Source organism: Filicampus tigris, chromosome 3, assembly GCF_054856515.1.
Source record: "Filicampus tigris isolate MCC_2025a chromosome 3, RoL_Ftig_1.0, whole genome shotgun sequence".
In the NCBI taxonomy this organism is placed as follows: domain Eukaryota; kingdom Metazoa; phylum Chordata; class Actinopteri; order Syngnathiformes; family Syngnathidae; genus Filicampus; species Filicampus tigris.
This window is the reverse complement of record NC_141219.1, coordinates 6,104,072-6,123,368: the sequence shown is the minus strand read 5'-3', so window position 1 is coordinate 6,123,368 and position 19,297 is coordinate 6,104,072. Positions and strand designations below refer to the sequence as shown.

At 41.1% G+C, this 19,297-nt stretch overlaps 1 long non-coding RNA gene across 8 annotated transcripts in view; it reads right to left on the bottom strand.

The window, feature by feature from the left end:
• Positions 1-19,297, bottom strand: part of LOC147149682 (uncharacterized) — a 268,040-nt gene that overhangs the window by 192,913 nt on the left and 55,830 nt on the right. The window contains exon 3 of one of the 8 annotated variants that reach the window (XR_015086174.1): positions 1,237-1,604. The exons of the other annotated variants lie outside the window; for them this stretch is intronic. This is a non-coding gene — a long non-coding RNA (uncharacterized LOC147149682). Of the gene's footprint in view, positions 1-1,236; positions 1,605-19,297 lie in introns of those variants that run through there. 8 annotated transcript variants of the gene reach the window in all.

Here is a 19,297-nt window from a genome sequence, read left to right as displayed (position 1 = left end):
CAACTGAGTGATGGCACTGTCGAGCGGTGTAAAAAAAAAAAAAAAAAAAAGACTCTTGCACCCTCATGACGGCACAAGAACGCCTGGATCTCCAGTGGACAAATGTACAGTGAAATTGCAAGAACTGCACAAAATGCTCAGAAAAAAATATTTCTTTTAGAAAACTTCCAAAAAGTTGAAAAAAAAACTCTCACGTTCATCGAAGACTCGTCATTGTCATTGACTTTGAAACACAACGCCAATGTTAAGCATTCCATTTTTGTTATTTCAGGAAGCTGATTTTTATTTCTATACTTTGAAAAGTCTGTTTAAATGTCCATCTTTGTTCCTTTTGTAATTTTGGCAACCTACTTTTGGTTTCTCTGCTTTGCTTTTGAATGCCTTGAGCTGTTCTGTTTGTAAATGCTCATTGGTGCTGCGCTTTTGGTTGTGTGAAGCACATTGAGTTGCCTTCTGTAGCAAATATGCTATATAAATAAAGCTGCCTTGCCTTGGCAAATGACTGCTAATGAGGCCTAATACGACTGCATTGTTATTCAGTGTCATCAGTGTTATCAAAGTAGCTAATGCATGTGTGTGTGCGTGTGTGTATCCCAGGGGCGGAGCCAGAACGTGTCTAATGGGTGAGCCTAGAAAAATCAGGGTGGGCCTGAATATTTCTCTCACTTCGCACAATCCTTCTGTCCCGACACATCGTATATTCAGATAAAATGACAACCTGAATAATGTGACGTTCACATCTTCCTTAGACAGCCACAATGACACCATTCTTAATAATCAATAAAATACAAACACAACGAAACAGAAATTCAATTATGTTTGAACAATTTACCAAAAAATTAAAAGTATACATTTTTTCATGAATCGCACTGGGTGGGCAGTCTGTCAATTTGGGTGGACCTATGCAGACCCATGCCCACCCATGGCTCCGCCCCTGCTGTGTCCTAGTGTGCAGTGAAGGCTGCAGCAGTGTATTTTATGACCGTCTTGATATATGATATATATGATATATATTATGCACAAAAACTAATAATCTCAAATTCATAGAAACACAACACAGATTGGAAATTGTCTTTGCTGCTTATGAAACACGTATGGAACGTTCCTGGAATTTGCAATTGAATACTGACTTCATTCAAAGACCTTTTTTTTTTTTTTTTTTTTTTTTTTTACATTTACCAAGCTACTTTACCAATGCCTTTGATGTTTTGGAAAATATCTACCACACGTTCAGTGACAACTCTTATTTGTCTTTGATGTTGAGGAAAACACATATGTTACATTCGAAGACCCTACAGACTCTTCGGATGTGAGTATTTTCATAAACTTCAAATCGACAGTCTTCTCACCATCTTTGATGTTTATGAAAAGGCAAAACTACATCCCCACATTGTCCTCATTTACACAGTAAGCATTGAATCAATGTGGTTCACACTGATGTTTTACACAAGACTTTTAATCCAGGACGTCTTCGTTCTCTCATTGTTGAAAACCGGCTGCGGCTCCATTTCAGCTATTTTTACTCAATGCTCCTCCTTTTGGCTGTGTGTCACTCTTTCATCCCATCTCACAAAAGCTGTCTTTGTGACGGAAGAAGATGAGTCCTGGAGAGAAGAAGCGTGTCAGGCTCGAACATATTTGAATATGTTGAGCGAGCAGACGAATGTGGCATATCCGTTTGAAGCAAAATAAGACGCGCGTGGTTGTTAAAAAAAAAAAAAAAAAAAAAAAAAAAAAAAAAAAGGAGTGGAAGTGATGCAGCTGGGAGGGTTCGTTCTGGGTGACCCTGCAAGGATGAAGAGAGGTGCGCATCCTGGTGGGGGTGACCTCGCCGGGCCGGGTGACACTGAGGAAGGATGGTCCAGGTGGAACCTTTGACTTCCCCGAGAACAACTGAGCTCAGTGGCCACAATTAATCTTCATTAAAAACTATGTTGTCTGCTCTTTTTGGCCCCCATATACCAACTTTGCGCATGGAGGTGGACAAACTTTACCTGACTGGAACAAAACCTGGAACAATATGGTCCTTGCAAAAAAAATTAAATATTTCTATAATATATTCATACTGCAGGGGAGTAGCATAAAAAAAAAAAAAAAAACGTTGCCATTATACAACTTGTGTACAGTGAAAATGTGATAGGATTACAAAAAAGAATGTACTCTATAAATAAAATCAATAACTACATTCACATTTTACATTCAGTCTTGACGTTTTGACTTTTGAAGAGCGTTTTGTTCTCTTAATTTTACCTCTACAGTCTGCTTTAAATTGTCTTTTATGTTCATGTGTTTGCCGATCATAAATTGTCATTGGCATTTATGAAAACATGTTTGAAGGCCAAGTTGTCTTCGATCACTTACATCAATCTCACCGATGGAGTGACGGGAATTTCCGCTCTTTTCCCGGAGCCGCTTTTTTATTCTTATCACAACTGATAAGAGAGACTGAGAACATTTCAAAACGGGTCGGCTCATTCCCGTCATTTTTTGGCTGCTACATTAAATTTAATAAGAAAGGACATGCAAAGGACCATTAAAAAGGTGTCATTTTTTGTTTGTATTGTTATAATAATGTAGGCGCAGAAACACGAAGAAGACGCACACGTTCATTCACAGCAAGTTCCCTTGTTTGTCTTTTATCTTCTAACTGAAGTAATGGGTGAACAGAACACATATGCCCGGTGTAGATTGTTTTAGGGAAGAGAAAAAAAATAGAAAAAAAACCCCAATCAATTGTCTCCCAATAAGGAGACGGCTGGTCACTGGCTCTTGGAAGTGAACGTCAGGAGCGTAATTAACCAACTCAACTAATACCCCGACGAGAGTCATGACATCATCCCCCTTGGTTTGTTTCACGCAATTATCATATTTTCTGCTCACTTTCAAGCACAATCGAAGCTATACTAGCAGCGATTGAGTGAAAAAGAACGAGCGCAGACATATTTGAGGACGGACGTGACGAATGACAAGTCAGTCATGACGTAAATACGTATGGGCTTGTGATTTAGAATGGATCTTGTCACTGTCACGGGAACAATGAATATCAGTTCGGCATTGAGATAAAAAAAAATATGTATATAAGCAGGCGGTTATCATATACGATTCTCGAGAATAACGTGCTTTTTTTTTCCCCTCCAAAAAATTCTCCGGTATAGAGGGTGAGTTTATACATGACTATACACAAAATTACAAGTTCAACAATTTGTCACATTGTACAGATGTTCACTGGTACCAAAGGGTTGTGAAAAGGTGTACTTTATTTTCCGATAGGATATTTCATGTCTAATGTTATGAATTTATATATAATATAATTTTCATTGCTCACCAAGAACCTTGAAAACCGCGCGAGTGGATTTTTCCGAAGCAGGTCTGGGAGACAAACAAGGAAAAGGCCATAAATAATTACTGTCTTACCAGGTTTATATTTATATTATAATACACAAGGTGTGTGTTATCCTCAAGAAAATATGGTTAATTCACATTGTGAGAATGTCCATATTATCGAATAGCATTAAATTAGTTATTGGTGCGTCGATTCCGTTGTATCAAAACCGATACTCTCGCGAGTATTGATTGGTTATCGACTACGCTCATAAAATATCAATACTCAGTCTCTTACTACGCGTGGCTCTATTTTCATCGAAATACCGCTTGCCGGCTTTTGTGTTTGAGCCCTACAAAATATCCCTGATGATTACGAAAAAACGTTAGACATGGTAAAATGCTCACATTAGTTGTGCTGGATAAGCAATAAAAGCTTTTCTTTTCACCAATCAGTGGATCTGACCACTGGATGCCTCATTCAAGTGGAACGCATGCTTTCACTTGGAGTCATACTCCGACCGAGATTAAGCAGCGCGACAACGCTGTGAAATATAACAACTTATTCTCAAATGAGCAGCGGGAAAATAAAAATACATTCCACTCAATTCCAGACAATGGTCTCTGGCGAGCTCTGAAATAATCACCCCCGCCGCTTAAAACGCGATACAACGTTGCGCTGTTCCTGAGGGGACAGCTTCTTAGTTTTTAATAACGTGTTTTTGTTAGCCGTAAATGCGGAGCGTAATGTGCTCTTAATGCTTTTTGTGACAAACATGGTGCTGATACCACAATGCTTTGATTCTACAAAAAGCAGGAATTAATTCCTCCCTCTGTGACACGTCGGAGGATTTGTGTCATCGAGACAACGGTGTTCAGCGACTTCCTTAGAGAAATAACTTCACTCGCTACAATTTCCTTTAATTAGGCGGGGGGGGGGGACATCTAACGGAACCAAAAGGGGTTGGGAGGGTTCATCACACTGCTAATCATGAATATTAATTTTGGATCTGAGCTTGCTGCGGTTTCGTGTTTTGTCAAAATCTATCTATCCATCTGTTGTATTGTACCGAGTGTTAACACAAAAAAAAATCTATAAATGATATTTGATGAACAAAAACAGTTACATTCGCCGAAGACTCAAAGTCTCTGTAAAGTGAAAACGTACAATAAATTTCACACACCTTAGAGAAGAAAGGACCTATGTTGTCATGACGGTCCATTTGTCACTGACAAGCTCACTGTATATTTTTTGCTCAGGAAAATGAAACATTCGAATTTTCAGTGATATCAATCAGTTTAGGAACACTCTGTAAATCAAAAAAATCCTCATGGAAAGCCACTTTTCCATCGCCAAAATCGATACGGCCCCATGCAGTGTTGCCAACTTAGCGACTTTCTCAAGTTTCCAGACCCCTCTGGCGACTCTTTTTAAAAAAAAAAAAAGCGACTAGCGGCAAATCTCGCAATTTTTTCTGGTGTTACCGGAGACTCTGATGTGAAAGCACGTATCGTTCTTATTGTTCCCGACATGCAGCTGGTGCTTCTGTCGGCCTCTCCCTCGTGCCAGAGAACTCACATGGGGCCAAGTCCTCTCGCAGAAGACCCTCCCAGGTGCAGTCAGAGCAGGAGATGATCACCCCCCCGTGTCCAGACTGCAAATGAATCGTGCATGCGAACCCACCGTTTTTTCTCCGCCTTGGTTTACAGTCACGGCAGGATAAATGTGATTTTTTTGGGGGGGGGGTCTAAATAAATAGTTTTAGACCTAAATGTTGACATTCCAAGATCTACAAAAAAAAAAAAAAAAGCACCTAAAATCTTTACTGAGTCTTACTGAGTTAGGATGCGGCAGTTTTTACGCTTGAGGGCACCTGCGCTGTCTCCGACTGTTGTTTGAATAATGATTTTGCAAACCGTGAAAACACGTTAGTTTTGTTGAAGATTTCAGTCCGTCGTACACAAGTCACCATCGGCGCTCGTTGCCATGCCCGCCCGGTATTTCGCCAGCGCTAGATGTGCGGGGCAATCATCCGTGTCGTATGCGGTCTTCCTACATATGGCGGCACCCTGTCAGACCATTTTAGATGCTCTCCTGGAGGATAAATTAGTTGATATTTTGCACGATTACAAGTGCCTTTAACAATGTCAGGACCCCAGAATATAAGGACAAGCACAAACTGGACAATGATGGAAGATACCGCTTTTAGCCTCTCTCGACAAGGTGCGTATATCAGTCGCAAATCTTAAACGATCACATGACCCCAAACACATGATCAACGCAATATCAAGCAGCTATGCCAACGGCGCCTCATGTGTGGAGAACAGCGCCATCCGTGCCCGGAGCCAATGGCGCCTCATCTGCGCCTGGCTTTAGATTTTTATTGATGATTATTAAAATGTATTATGACCTCTCAATAGCCCTTAATATGTAGGAAAATAATATTAACTACCCTTAGGTCCATTCATGATTAGATTCGTCTTTGACGTAATCAAAGACACGCATTCACGGAAGACTACGTGATTACAAAGCCATTTTTCTACACTTGTTGGTAAAGATGCTACAAGATCCACGTGAGATCGAGCACTCGTAATTCTTGGCCGTTGTATTCGCAGTCGTCCGAGCCAAACTAGGTGTGACGTCTCATGCTCGTGCTCTCCTCAACAAAATCACTCTGAGTAAAAGTGACTTTGAATCAAGCTGATGATCACATCTTGTGATTGTCACTGTGCTGTTTTGTGTGCGTCTGACAAGAAGGCGAAGGTGCCCTATAAAAGGGGGGATGGCCGTGATGCTGTACTTAAAATGAGATACAGTCCTGTTGCTCACAGGTGCATAAAATTTTATTGTCCTTACACAGGGGGGAAGCTTTGGGGGTTGGCGGAGGTGTCTGGAGCTTGACTTGCTGCATCTTTTCCGGGCCAGCGGCTAACGAGCCTTGTGAACGGTGTAGCCGCACTGACCTTGAAAAAGTAACTGAAAGTGACTTAGTTACTTGGTCCTGGAAGTAAATTAGTTACTTTACTGATTACTTGGTTTTGAAAGTAACTAAACTTGATTACAAGTTACAATCAGAAGCTCCAAATGCCGCCTCAACATAAGCATGGCAACCGGCTTTGTCAATACATTATTGGAAGTTAATAAGTCCTTCACACTTAGGGGGCTATTCCTTGTGGGGAACTTCTCATTGGTCCGCAGTAGCCAGTCTTGGAATATGGGGGGGAAAAATGATCACTATTGTTTCGATTTCATGTTTATTTTATAGGTTATAACACGTTACTAGAGATGTTATCGTATTCTTTTTCATTTGCATCATTTCAAATCATTGCTTAAGTGAAATAACCACTTTTTATGGCTTAAGTTTCAGTATAATTAATTTTTTTTTTTTTATTTATACTATAGTAGAGTTAATTGCACTTACCATAAGATAACTTGTGTAGCCGTCACCTAGTTCAGTGCCTGGGTGACACATAACTCTTTAAAACGGAGCACAATGGAAGACTCCCATCCTGCATTGTAAAATAGAAGTGATGATAGCAAAAGAGGCTAACATCAGCCTTCACACACACCCTTCACGCTGAACTTGAACAAAACTTGAGGTCTAATTGATACCATGGTATTTCATCAATCGAATGAGATAAATAATAATTATATATATATATATATATATATAAAGATAGAGGCCTGCTGATTCTATCCAAAACTTTTTGTTTAACTGTAATAAACATTGTGAGCAGCTGGCAGCTCGAAGAGTATGGCAGAGATAGAGTTGAAAGGAAATTCTGTGTGTGTGTGTGTGTGTGTGTGTACGTAGGCTGACATTTATAAAGGCAGATGGGTCTTTTACAGCATTATGTTTATCATTAAAGAAGGGCCCCAATCTGTTTCTGCCACTTACCAACAGTATACAAAGCAATCAACAACATAAACATGCTTCAATATTACAGTATACATACACCACTTGGAAAACTAAGCCATGTTTGGGGGCTCTGCAAAAGTTGCACAAATAATAATAATGTCAAATTAATAATGTCATGTATCATCCAAATAATATTTTGTTAATTTTCAAGCATTTGCAAAAGTGGACTTTTTTTTTTTATGTAGCTTATACTGCATAGCTTTATCATGTCGTGGTTATCTTGTTTTTCCACTTTTTTTTTTTTCATGACATTCAATCTTAGATTGAATACGTTGTCAATAGCGTTTTTTTTTTTTTTTTTTATCTTATTCAGTGATACCTTGAGTTAAATACCTAGATTTTTTTTTCAGCGACCAAGCTTGTAACTCAATTTACTGCAACTCAAAATGCCTTTTTTTCCATTACATTATTTTGTTGCATGTTTAAATAAAGAAAAAAAATAACTATAATAAAATATATACGGTATTTGACCTGAATAACAGAAAGTGTAATTTAGCCGAAACTCTGCCTCTCACACACCCACATAGTAGTATACTCGTACGTACTATATGATTGATTGAAGGTCGATGTGTATATTTAAGGGGCGTGGCCTAAGGAGTGACATGAGATGCCGCGGTCATTCAATTAGTTCAGTTAGTGTCCGCTCCATGCTCTTTGTGAGTGTTTTCATTTTATCTTTGCATGTTTGACTGACGCATCTTCACAGGCAGGAAGGGACCTTGTGCGGGACAAAGTGGAGGAATGACAGCCTGGCTGCACCTGATAAAACAAGAGCGGGCGGAATTAAAGAGCGAGCGTGACATTTAAGGGGACTCTGTTGCGGGCAGATGAGGATGAAGTGGAGCTGATTGAGGAGCAGATGTACTCGTATGCCAGCAGATGGATGCGATTTAAGTAGGAGCAACTAAAACGAAAGGCGGATGTTCTGTTCCACACTCTGAAGATGAAGACTAAGAGCCAAATTCCCTGATGTCAGGGAACACAGCCAGAATCCTTTCATGTGCTCCTGACACTGAAAAACCGTCCCGGAATCACAAAAAAAATGGACCTAAAGGCCTAGATAGACCAAAAAGACGCTGGCCAACAGTGACAGACGCTTACCCCCTGTGGCATCCGGCCGGCTGCCGGCACGTCACGCTGGAGGAATGCGCCGCAATGACAGACAGCGACGCTGTCCATTAAAGTACCTTCTGCGCATGCATAAGATGTAATACCCTTCCATACCATCGGCGGCGCTAGCCACCATTTCTCATGGTTCGAAAAATCCAACCGGAAAGCTGTTGGCCGGCGGCGGATTATAAAAACGTAAACGATGCATTCAGCTATATTTTTCGCTCACGATGAACTTCCATGCGAAGTAAACCATCACGTTCTTGACACGGTACTGTCAACCCTCGCTCTTGTACTTGTAGGAAGATTAAGGCAGATCCCGTTGGTGCTCCGAGCGCTGATTTGCTAGCTAACAGCCAATCAGAGTGACCAAATGTCACGACTGGCGACGGCGATTTAACATGCGGGTTAGGACATTACAACGGTGGCCACTACACCAAACAGACGGCGCATTCAGACGCCACGACCTTTCACGACCTCCGACGTCGGTTCGGTCTATCAGGGCCTTAAGGCATCTCAACTCAGATCAGAAGTTGTGGAATTGGTCAACAGGTCACCGAGCTACCATATGTTACCCTGCTTACTCTACCTACCAGTCCTACTTTACATACCTAACCACCTACATGCCTACTTTCCTACATACCAACTGATTTAACTAATGAGCAATAGCTCGCTTCCAACCGTACCTTAACTAGCCGACAACCCTATACCGACTCTATATGACCCTAATCTACCTGACACACTTGACTTTCAGCTTTCCATGCATACCTGGGGACCTACCTAGCAACCTACCTAGCGAGCTTGTCTACCTTACTACCGACCCTACGTAATCATTTGCCCCGCCTTATCTACTCTAAGCAATCAACTAAAGCTACTCTGCTGACGCATCTTAATAAGCATTACCTAGTGTGCTTTGTTGCCATGAGGACACCAAGGCACAGCAAATGAGACAATTTAGGACATTTCATGGGCCTGTAATTAAAAGCATGGCACAAACACGTAACCTTGACGACACGACAACACGTTGCAGATGTTTTCTACCAAACACCAGGAGGAGTGTTTATAGCAAGGTGTGTGTGTGTGTGTGTGTCATGCATAGGCTACACGCGTGTGTTTGTGTGTGTGGAGCACAGCTGCAACCGAGCAGAAAAGGTTTATGAATATTCATTCGCACAGTATACCCTGGGTCATCATCATCAAGATTTGACCTCTGAGATGGTTGCATCATGCTTATTTTTAGAGCTCATGTGACGTGTATATAGGGCTAGATGATTATGGAAAGGAATCACTATTATTTCGATTGAACTGATAAAATCATTATTTATTGATTTCAAAAATTTGTATTAAACTCCTAAAAAGGTCAACTACTCAAAACGATCATCCTAGCCTCATGCCTCATGAGTCAACTCTCACAAAAAATGTTGTGATATTTACTTAAAAACATAGTCACGTTTTTTTTTTCAGAAAGTAAAATTTGCAAAGAGAGTTTTGGAGTAAATTTTATTTGCATTGTATTTTTTTTTTCAAGTCTAAGGTTGAGGAACAAACGTACAACTTCCAGGTTGGAAGACGGCCACTCTGCCCCTTGGGCCATGCTGCTCAAACAGTAAATTAATAAATCGTTGGTGTCAGGCGGAATACTCAAAAGGAGACCTCAAAGTATTTTGAGGTCTCCTTTTGGAGACACCTGTGGGAAAAAAAAACGTTTTTGTGTGAGCTGTCATGATTGATTCATGACAGCTCACACAAAAACATTTTTTTCGTTCTACCCAATTTCATAATCGTACATGAAAGTGGTTCTGAGGAGGTGGCGGTTCTGGTGTAGAAATTTAAACTTACCAGCAGGGTGATACATAATGAGTTTTCAAGGTTTATGTTCAGGACCCCTAAAATACATACAATTTTACCAGGGTATCCTCGCTTGCAAAAATTGGTACATTTTCAAGTATGGTGAGGCCCCCAAAAGCCAATTTGCTCATAGGAAGAATAATAATAATGAACACAACAATTCCAAGAGGGCCCTAAATCCATATTTTCACAGTACTATTTGTATTAAATATCAATTAGTGGTGCAAGAGTTAAGAGTTTTTATGAGTGCTCCCGATTAAGCCCGCTGACATAACCATGAAGTGATGAAAGGCAATATGATTTGTAGATTTAAGATGAACAGATTACGGGGATAACATATTGACATTTTAGATGAAAAAAGAAGAAAAAAAAAGTAGATGAGCCGAAAACGCAATCAGATTAAACTTTGACTCTGTTATGAGAAATACACAAATAACTGTGGGGGGGGGGGAATAAAATATACTATAGATATAGAATAGATAATACACCTGGATTTAGCCCATGCACAAAAACAAAGGGTGAGTTTTCATTGAATAACGGGTAATTAAACTGCAGGGCTTCACTGTAGCTATATATGATATTGTGCCCATATCACATTTGGTGATGAGAGGACTTAAAGCTGATCAAATATATCCTTAAAACGTCTTTAATTGGCCACCATAACATGGAACGACCCTGGATATTGTATTTCCATACAAAAACAAAAAAAAACAAACATAAGTTTCACCACTTTTGGCTACTTACGAGTTGTAATCATTTCACGCCTGCATTTGACTCCATGTTTACATGCCAGTTTTCAGCCATATTACTCATAATTAGCGTGCAGACAAAAGGAAAGTGTTTTCCCCGTATGGGGGACATCCATTCACATGGAACACTCTTATGCATATTAACCGCACCGCGCCAACAGGGTGCCGTGTTTTTGTGCATTAATAATAAAGAAGAGAGATGACAGATGAGCCTTGTTTTACACACAAGCGAGGTTTTAAAGTCCCTCTCCGCTGTTGGTGGGTCCTATCATCTCCTTGTAAAGTATTTATTTTTGTCCCCGGCTGTCACTTTTCACTCGCTCGCCACATGTGCGTTGCGTGCGGTCGGTGTGATATTTCCCGCCCGTGCCGTCAGACGCGTTCCCCCCGGCCCCCCAAAGTTTGTGTCTCATTAGTGACGGCGGATGAAAGTAAAACCACAGCCATCAAAACATCGGCTAATTGTGTAAAAGTGGAGACAAACAACGGTTCAGATTAGAAACGGGGGCCGGGTGATGCGCGGAGGGACTCCCAGACGCATGACACGTCCCCTGCCCCCCTGTGATTGGATTTTGGAAACGGCGGATTCAAGGTTTACATTTCATTTTTAATGATAATGAATTTAGGCTGAATACCATCTTTAAAGATGCTCTGTTTTGGATTGTTTCTCATTGAAGTTAGTTTTTATTTCATTTTGACTTTTTGTTTTCAAATTCTGTTAGTATTAATTCGTTTTTAGAGGGGGTTTATTGTTAGCTTTTCCTCCTGTCTTTCTTTTCAAGATAAAATATAAATATAAAATATAAAAAAAAATAAGCTAGCATCTCCGTCGCATAACGCTATTGCTAATATCGCTAGCAAATGAGTACAACCAACGGACGTATTGGGAAAGTAAGATTATAACTGCTTGTATGATGTGACATTTTCCGATTTCAAAAGAATAGCAGCATGGATTACAGGGGATGGCAGGGGCACCTCATTGATTAAATGGAGAGTAATGACGAGCAATAATCATTTTATCTGTCTTCATTTTCATTCATGGAATTGGACGACGCAGCATATGGCCACATACAGACGTAATTATCCTAAAAAAAAATAGGACGATTTGGCAGGGCGCAAATCATTTGACCGGAGGAATCTTTGATCGGTCACCGCTCAGTAGCACCGTGTGCGGAATGAAAGACACTCAATCAAAGTCAACACTTATTTAATTTTACACAGCACAGACCCTTGATATTTATCAGTCACGCAATCACGGACATAGACAGTTCCCCACTCGAACACGCGCATCACAACGGCAGCCACACAACCCACGCAATGAAGTTTTCCCTTTTTTTTAACCTCACCAGCCGAAAAAGATACTGCCCTCAAGGTCTCGTGGGACAGAAAACTCGCCGGAAATGACTCGCACCTACACAGCAGCAGGCTGCGTTTAAAGCGATGACGTCTCTGCTTGCCACCCTCCCATCCCCTCCCCTCCACTCTGGTCCATTCCGCGTCTCAATGGCTACGTTTACATGGACAAAATTCCTTTAATCCGATCAGAGTTCAGATTAAGATTATGATCACACTGTTTTCATGGACACATATATAAAAATAATGATTCGATTAGGATTTGCGTGTTCACGCATCACACTTTCGATTTGTAACAAATTATTTTGACATGCGGCGATTGACCAAATATACCAGTAGCAGTAGAAGAAGAAGCCTATAGCGACTTCCGTTTCAACAAAACGTTTGCGTATTTTTCCCGTTTGCGCTGTTACGTCGAGTTAACGCTTTCCGAATGGAGCTGCAAATATTCCAGTTCAGTCTTGCGCCCGCCACGTCTTTTGCTCGCTCTGCTTCTTCTAGCTTCCGGGAATAACAGAAATGCGTATACTGGCATCATAGACATGAGCGGTAAACACGGTTTGTTCCGAAATTTCGGAATAAGGGTTTTCGTGCGCGCCGGTTCGGATCAACAATCGACATAAACCACCTCTCGTTACGAATAAACTCTTCATCGGAGTGGGCTTGATCGGATCAGAATATTTCGAATAGGGTGGGTACATGAATCATTTTTATGCCGATCAGGCATTAAATCCGAAAAACGTGTCCATGTAAAGGTATCTTAAATTGCAGTTTTTGTAATTAGTAACTCGCATTTATCAAATCGCGCTTCCATTTCAGAATGAAATTAATCGTTCAGTCCTAGCAGCCATCATGGTTAACTGGCAAGGACCGGTCGCATTACATGTATGACACGTACCGGTTGACTGACAAAATAAAACAACCTTGTATGTGTTGTATCTGCTACGCACACACCCGAAAAGTAGCCTCGCTCGCAAGCGGATATCTTTACTGTCAATCTGCACTTCAATCCAATCCAACGAAAGTCCGCCAATCTCGCCCCGTGCCTGGTTTTAAGCGCCAGGAAAGGTCGGCGGGATGGACATGATTCATGCGATGCGCAGGGAAACGTTCACTTGTTATTAGGAAGGACACGGAGTAGGAGGAGGAGGAGGAGGAGGTAGGAAGAGGCGGGAATGCCGGCCAAGCCAGATTGTGTGGTCTGAGTGGCTATTAAAAGTGACAGCGCCGAGGCCTTGGAGTCGGCGAGGCGCCTGATTACACCTCAACAGACCCCCCCCCCCCCCCCCAGCATCACCACTCCTCCTATTGACTGTGCTTAGGATGTAGCTTTCCATTTCCTGCCCAAATAAATTGAAAGTCAGAAGTAATTTGCCTGATGGGGGGGCAGGTGTTTTTGCTACCTCCACCACCATCCCCTTTTATTTTGATCTTCAAAGTTGCTGAATAAAAGAAAAAAAAAAAAAAAAAAAATCTCCCGGCCTTGGAAATCAATTGAACCCGTGGCTCTTTGATAAGGACAGGCCTTATTCTCAGCCTGCTGACACTTTTGTGGTGGGGAAAAGCACAAAAAAAGGTTGTGATTTGATTAAAGGGGAGATAGGCGCAGATTGAGGTCTTGTTACTTGCCGCAGGACAGATCAAACCGCGCGATCGCGGCTGCTACAAGGCGACCTCCGACGCCCACCGCGCACACACAAGTGCATGCTTTGTGCCCACACTGGATAAGCACGGCAATAACTTTTTAACCAAAATATTTACGGACAGTTTTGTATAACGACAATGGAAATAAACCTCTATGGTAAGTGGAAAAATGAGTAAGCAAATGTTAATACAAATAAAAGCGTCTGACAGCCCGTCAAATTCCAGTTTTAAGTGATGTTAAAAGTACAATTTTTTCTCTCTCTCTCTGGGTCTTGTGTGAAGCATGGGTTTTCTATTTCAAATACAACCATGTCAACTTCAGTATTCACTACTGTCTAGAGCAGTGTTTTTCACACTGTGTGTGGAAATTATCTCATTTGTGTGCCTGCGCGGTCCAGCGCCTGGCAGCGTAATAATGTCTTTACTACATTGTAGTATTCTTCCATACCAGCAGGTGGCAACAGCAGCAGCAGCAGGTAGCCAATTGTCTTTGTTTAGAGACAAACGAATTAGTGACGCATGTTTATCCAAACAGGCCCATATTTCACACTAAGTATCAATATGAAACATAGTAAAATACTTTTTTCTTTGCGTTTATTTAATTCCTATTCAATACGTTATAATATAACGTCATTCTTCAATGTTAAAAAAAATGCTCATATAAACAATATAAAACCTAGCTTGTTAAAATAAGATTTTTTTTCCACAATTTCGGCTGCTGGTGTGCCGCGTGATTTTTTCTCAATGAAATTGATGTCCTTGACTCAAAAAAGTTTGAAAAACACTGGTCTAGACGTGTGAATTTGTCCTTAAACTTATCTATACCGTGTGATGAGCTGGCAACAGTGTGTATCTCTCGGATTAGACTGGAGGGCAGACTATGCCTGTGAGCATGCATGTGAGGGCAGACTATGCCTGTGAGTGTGGTATCGCAGAAGAGAACAGTGGTCTTTCTTTTTAAAAGAACCCAACACAACACGTCAGTCGGTCCGATTCGTTTTGGGACGATTACGGGGACGACTGAAAACCCACCTGCGCCCTTACTTAGCTGGTCATCTTTTTTTTTTTTTTTTAAAGATTCTCATGCTCAGTCCTCCGTCACCAAAATGGGCGTCCGTCCATACCGTACGGATGGGACGGAATGCCCATCTCTGGCGGCTGTCATAAGAAACTTGATGGTGACACAATAGTCATTTCTAGTGTGCAAGATGACACTTGCAAGGCACCGTCACATTTAGGGTTAAAGCCTTATGTTTTTTAATCGCATTAATCTAATTTTTCATCTCTATGTAAATGTACGTTAGTTGTACACTGGGGGGCGCCTGCGCCTTTTTAATCCGCTTTCGCTGAGCCGGAAATGCGCCCATGAATTCAGAGTGGCGGCGTGCACTGAGGCAGCGAGCTGGGTGGACGTTTGAGATGCGGTGGTGACGGCAAAACTGGACTTTGGCTTGGGACTGGAGCAAACCACCTTGCGGCCCTAAGAAAGCGCAGCGAGGTGTGTTTTGATGGAATTGCGGACATTCAAATGTATAACTATTGTGCATTTCATTCACCCATTTTTTCTTGACTGTTTCGTTGGGTACAAGGCGGCGGTTTATTTATTTACTGTATGTGCGCCAAGTGTGCGTTTGCACCTGATGTAATTAGTCACTGTTTAACTTGTTTGAGCTTAAGGCCACTTGTGTTGTTTTCTATTTATAGTTTTCATGGCGTTTCGTGCTTGAGGCTACGATGTGCTACCAATATGAATGGAACAATCAAGCTTCAATCAGTAAAGAACAAACACACCTGTTTGAAGCTCTCCGTCCCCATTTATTCATTCAACACTCTAAATGTGCTGTTTCTGTATGAGATGATGATGAGATCGGGATTGATGTGTGGGGCTTGTGATTGATTTATTGGGGGTGTAAAACCAGAGCTGGGCACTTCACCCTTTTTCACCGGTCAGTCCTCCGTTCGCGGCCTGGGTACCCTTCCCTCCGACCCTAAAACCGGGTGGATTTTGCTGCTTAACGCATATTTCATATTCATCATATTGCCTTGTTTCAACTAGTGGGCCTGCATAGAACATATTCTTGAAAAAAAATATGTTTGGGTAGACCTCCACTTCAAGGTGGCAAATGACTGGATAATTGAACACAAGATAGCCACGATACACCTACATGCATACATATGAGGACTTCTGGGCTTTTCTCAGCAATTTTTAAGTGCGATTAAAAATGGATTAATTAGATCAATTAATTACAGATCATAATTAATCCGTCTTTTTTTATCTCTTGACAGCACTAATTACAATAATTGCATGGCATATGTTTATTTTTAATGGGACCGCAATGCTACATTTGCGAACAGTGTGTAATATTGTGTTATCGTATGCACTGTAGCTACATGCTAATGGCTCAGAAACCCTGAAAAAAAAAAGTGTGACATTTATGGAAAACGTGTCATTCGGCGCTACACACCTTTTGGGTCCTAAGCGGCCGGCAAATAATCCCTTTTTAAAATCATCTCTGGCAAAAGTCACACTTAATAGGAAGTTAGAGTAGGAAAGGAGTGAAGGTGAGAGTGGGGTCTGTCTGCTCAACACTGGGAGCTGTCAGACAAAATACGTCAAAAATACTCCAAACAAAAACACGTTTCCTTGCTTAACAAGCTCAACAGGACATTTGACGATGAGGCTCGCTCTGCTGGGGGTTTGAGGGGGAGGATGAGCGTGTTGGGGGAGTGGGGTTAAGTGGTTGGCATCAGTCAGTTGGATGCCTTGGCAAACCCAAGCTGAGATTTGTTACATTTTGGTAGAGCAGCGCTATGTGGGCTAGTCCATTATATTGGTGAAATACGTGCAATATACCGTATCTGGTTAAATGCGAGCTAGTTTGCCTCGTCACTTAAGCTGTCAAATGTTTCACTGTATGGTTTTTGTGCCCGGCCCAAGTCATGCTATATGGCCTAATGCCCTAGTCACTTTATTTGCTAACGTGCATGCTATGTAGCCTAAGCACACATTTGACCAAATAAAGAGACAAGGCTGATTTTTTTTTCTTTTTTTTTTGTCATGAGTTGAAGTTGAAGTGCAGTATATACCAAACAGTGCTCCAGACAAGCAGAGAGTTCTCCTGGCATGGCCGAGTTTGTATCCGAAAGGATACTTTATCTGGGAATCCAACAGCTGGTATCCTATATTCAAAAGAGGATTTTAGCCATCATGAAATATTTGGGAGGGTGTAGCCAGGCAAATATTTTGTCTTAAAGCAACACCGTGTCATATGTCAGTTTTTGTTGAATATGGCGGCGCCATGTGGGCAAAAGCGGTAGAGTTTTGACAAAAGACAACCACATTTCTTATTTGTGCCAGCCCGTAGTGTCACGAAATCCTGAGCCGTCCTTATAGCGAACGGAGGAATTGAGTATGCCATAAAGCAATCCAGGACATGTGGATTTTTTTGTGTGTCCGGGTTGATCCCATCCTCCTCAAAGCTGCTTTGTGCCAGTAAAAACGATACAGACCCCCTCAGGGCATGAAGTCCTATTCAACTACTGTACTTGTAAGTCAATGTTTCATCAAAAGAGTTGTGAAAATGTTTTATTAAGGTCGATTTCTTGCCCAGTGCTGCTTTAAGTCTGCTGCACAAAAATGAAGTTGAAAGTGATGGAATTGGAAGTGTTAGGTGAAGCTGATGCAAACATATTACTAAATTGATCCATCCAATTATTTAAAGTCATTGATTGTTGTTTCGTTAACTCACCCCATGTGACAATTGGATTCACATTTACATGCTATCCTGTGTCAGATTGCATTTAAAAATTGGAACAGTCCGTCCAAAAGAATGCTTCGGGAGCAAGGTTATTAGAGTTAACAAAAACTAACGAAATAGCCAAAAATAAATTTGATAAAACATTTTGATGAACAAAAAATAAAAAACAAGAGTGCTTTTAAAAAAATAACTGAAACTGCATTTTACGTTTATAAAACCAACTAAAACTGACTATAATATTGCCTGGTTAGTCCAGTGCATGTCATGTGCCCTTCTTAACTTATTTTTTTTCTAATGTATGCTATTTGGTCTGGTTACTTTATGTAGCCAAATGTCTGTATGTGCTATGTAGCTGGTCCAATGTGTATTATGCTATATGAAAGGTCTCACTTTACTTTTGCTCGTAATGTTGTCCTTGAAGAGGTGTCATCGTGTTGTGCTGTGTGTGTAACATTTGTTTGTCAACGTCTGTCCTGTTTGCGCTTTGATCAGCGTAGACGGCGTCACTCGGTGGAGGAAGTTCGGCGTATGATTAAAGTGTCACAAAGTACTTCCAGCATCTCCCCCGTGCAGCTTAAAATAATCATTCCATGTTTTCCACCCACACGTGTCACCGCACACTGTCGTTGTTATTTCCCCCCCCCCGTTGATTTTTCTCCTGACAAAATGGCTTACAATCGCACAATAAAAAAAAAAAAAAAAAAATTCTTACACGACCGCGGGTAATTTCCACGCATCGACGTCCTGTGATCAGCGTTTGAGCCGGCGAGCACCGCACTGATCATTCACAACGCAGGCGTCTCACGAGCTGACTCTTTCCATCCGACGAACACGCGTCGCCGCCGGCGTGAGAAGGCCCACTTAAACGCATGTGAGGATTGCGTCACTCTAAAAATACTTGTGTTGTCTTTAGCTACAGTAAAACTCCCCGTAAACACAACAGTCAATGACATACACGTACAGTCAAAGATGCTATTTCTATTACTTTTCTCATTTTATCTTACAATTACTGTGGCCCCAGTGACAGTTTTTCCAATTGCTGGTCACAACAGCAGCTCTGTGCTCTGCAGCCAAGTAACTAATGTGTGCTATAATATATGGAAGGTGTCACTTCAGTCCGTGTTCTGAATGTTATATGCTTCCACTGTTTTTATATTGATCATTCATTCTTATTTTAGCAGACATTTTGTACAAAGAGTGAAAATAAAAGAGGCATGAATATCTACTTTTTTTTTTCTCTCTCTTCCATGTTGCCTGACATTTGACGCAGGACTTTTGTTTTGACTCCGTGGAATATTTTGAGTTCTATTTTTTGGGACACTGTGGATTATTTGTAAACACAAGTCACACACAGACAGAATCAACACAATGACTTGAAATAATCCACAGGATCAATAATAATAATCCAAGGCAAACGGAGACATGCATTGAACCATCATGATTAAGGCGATTGCTCACCTCACCAATTATTAATAAACAACATTCATACATTTTTTTTTTTAAAAAGGCAACGCAAGAAATGATCATGACATGGTTGGCCGTGTCGACAATGTACCGGTATATAATTAATGTGACTGCTCCACTCGCCAGTTAT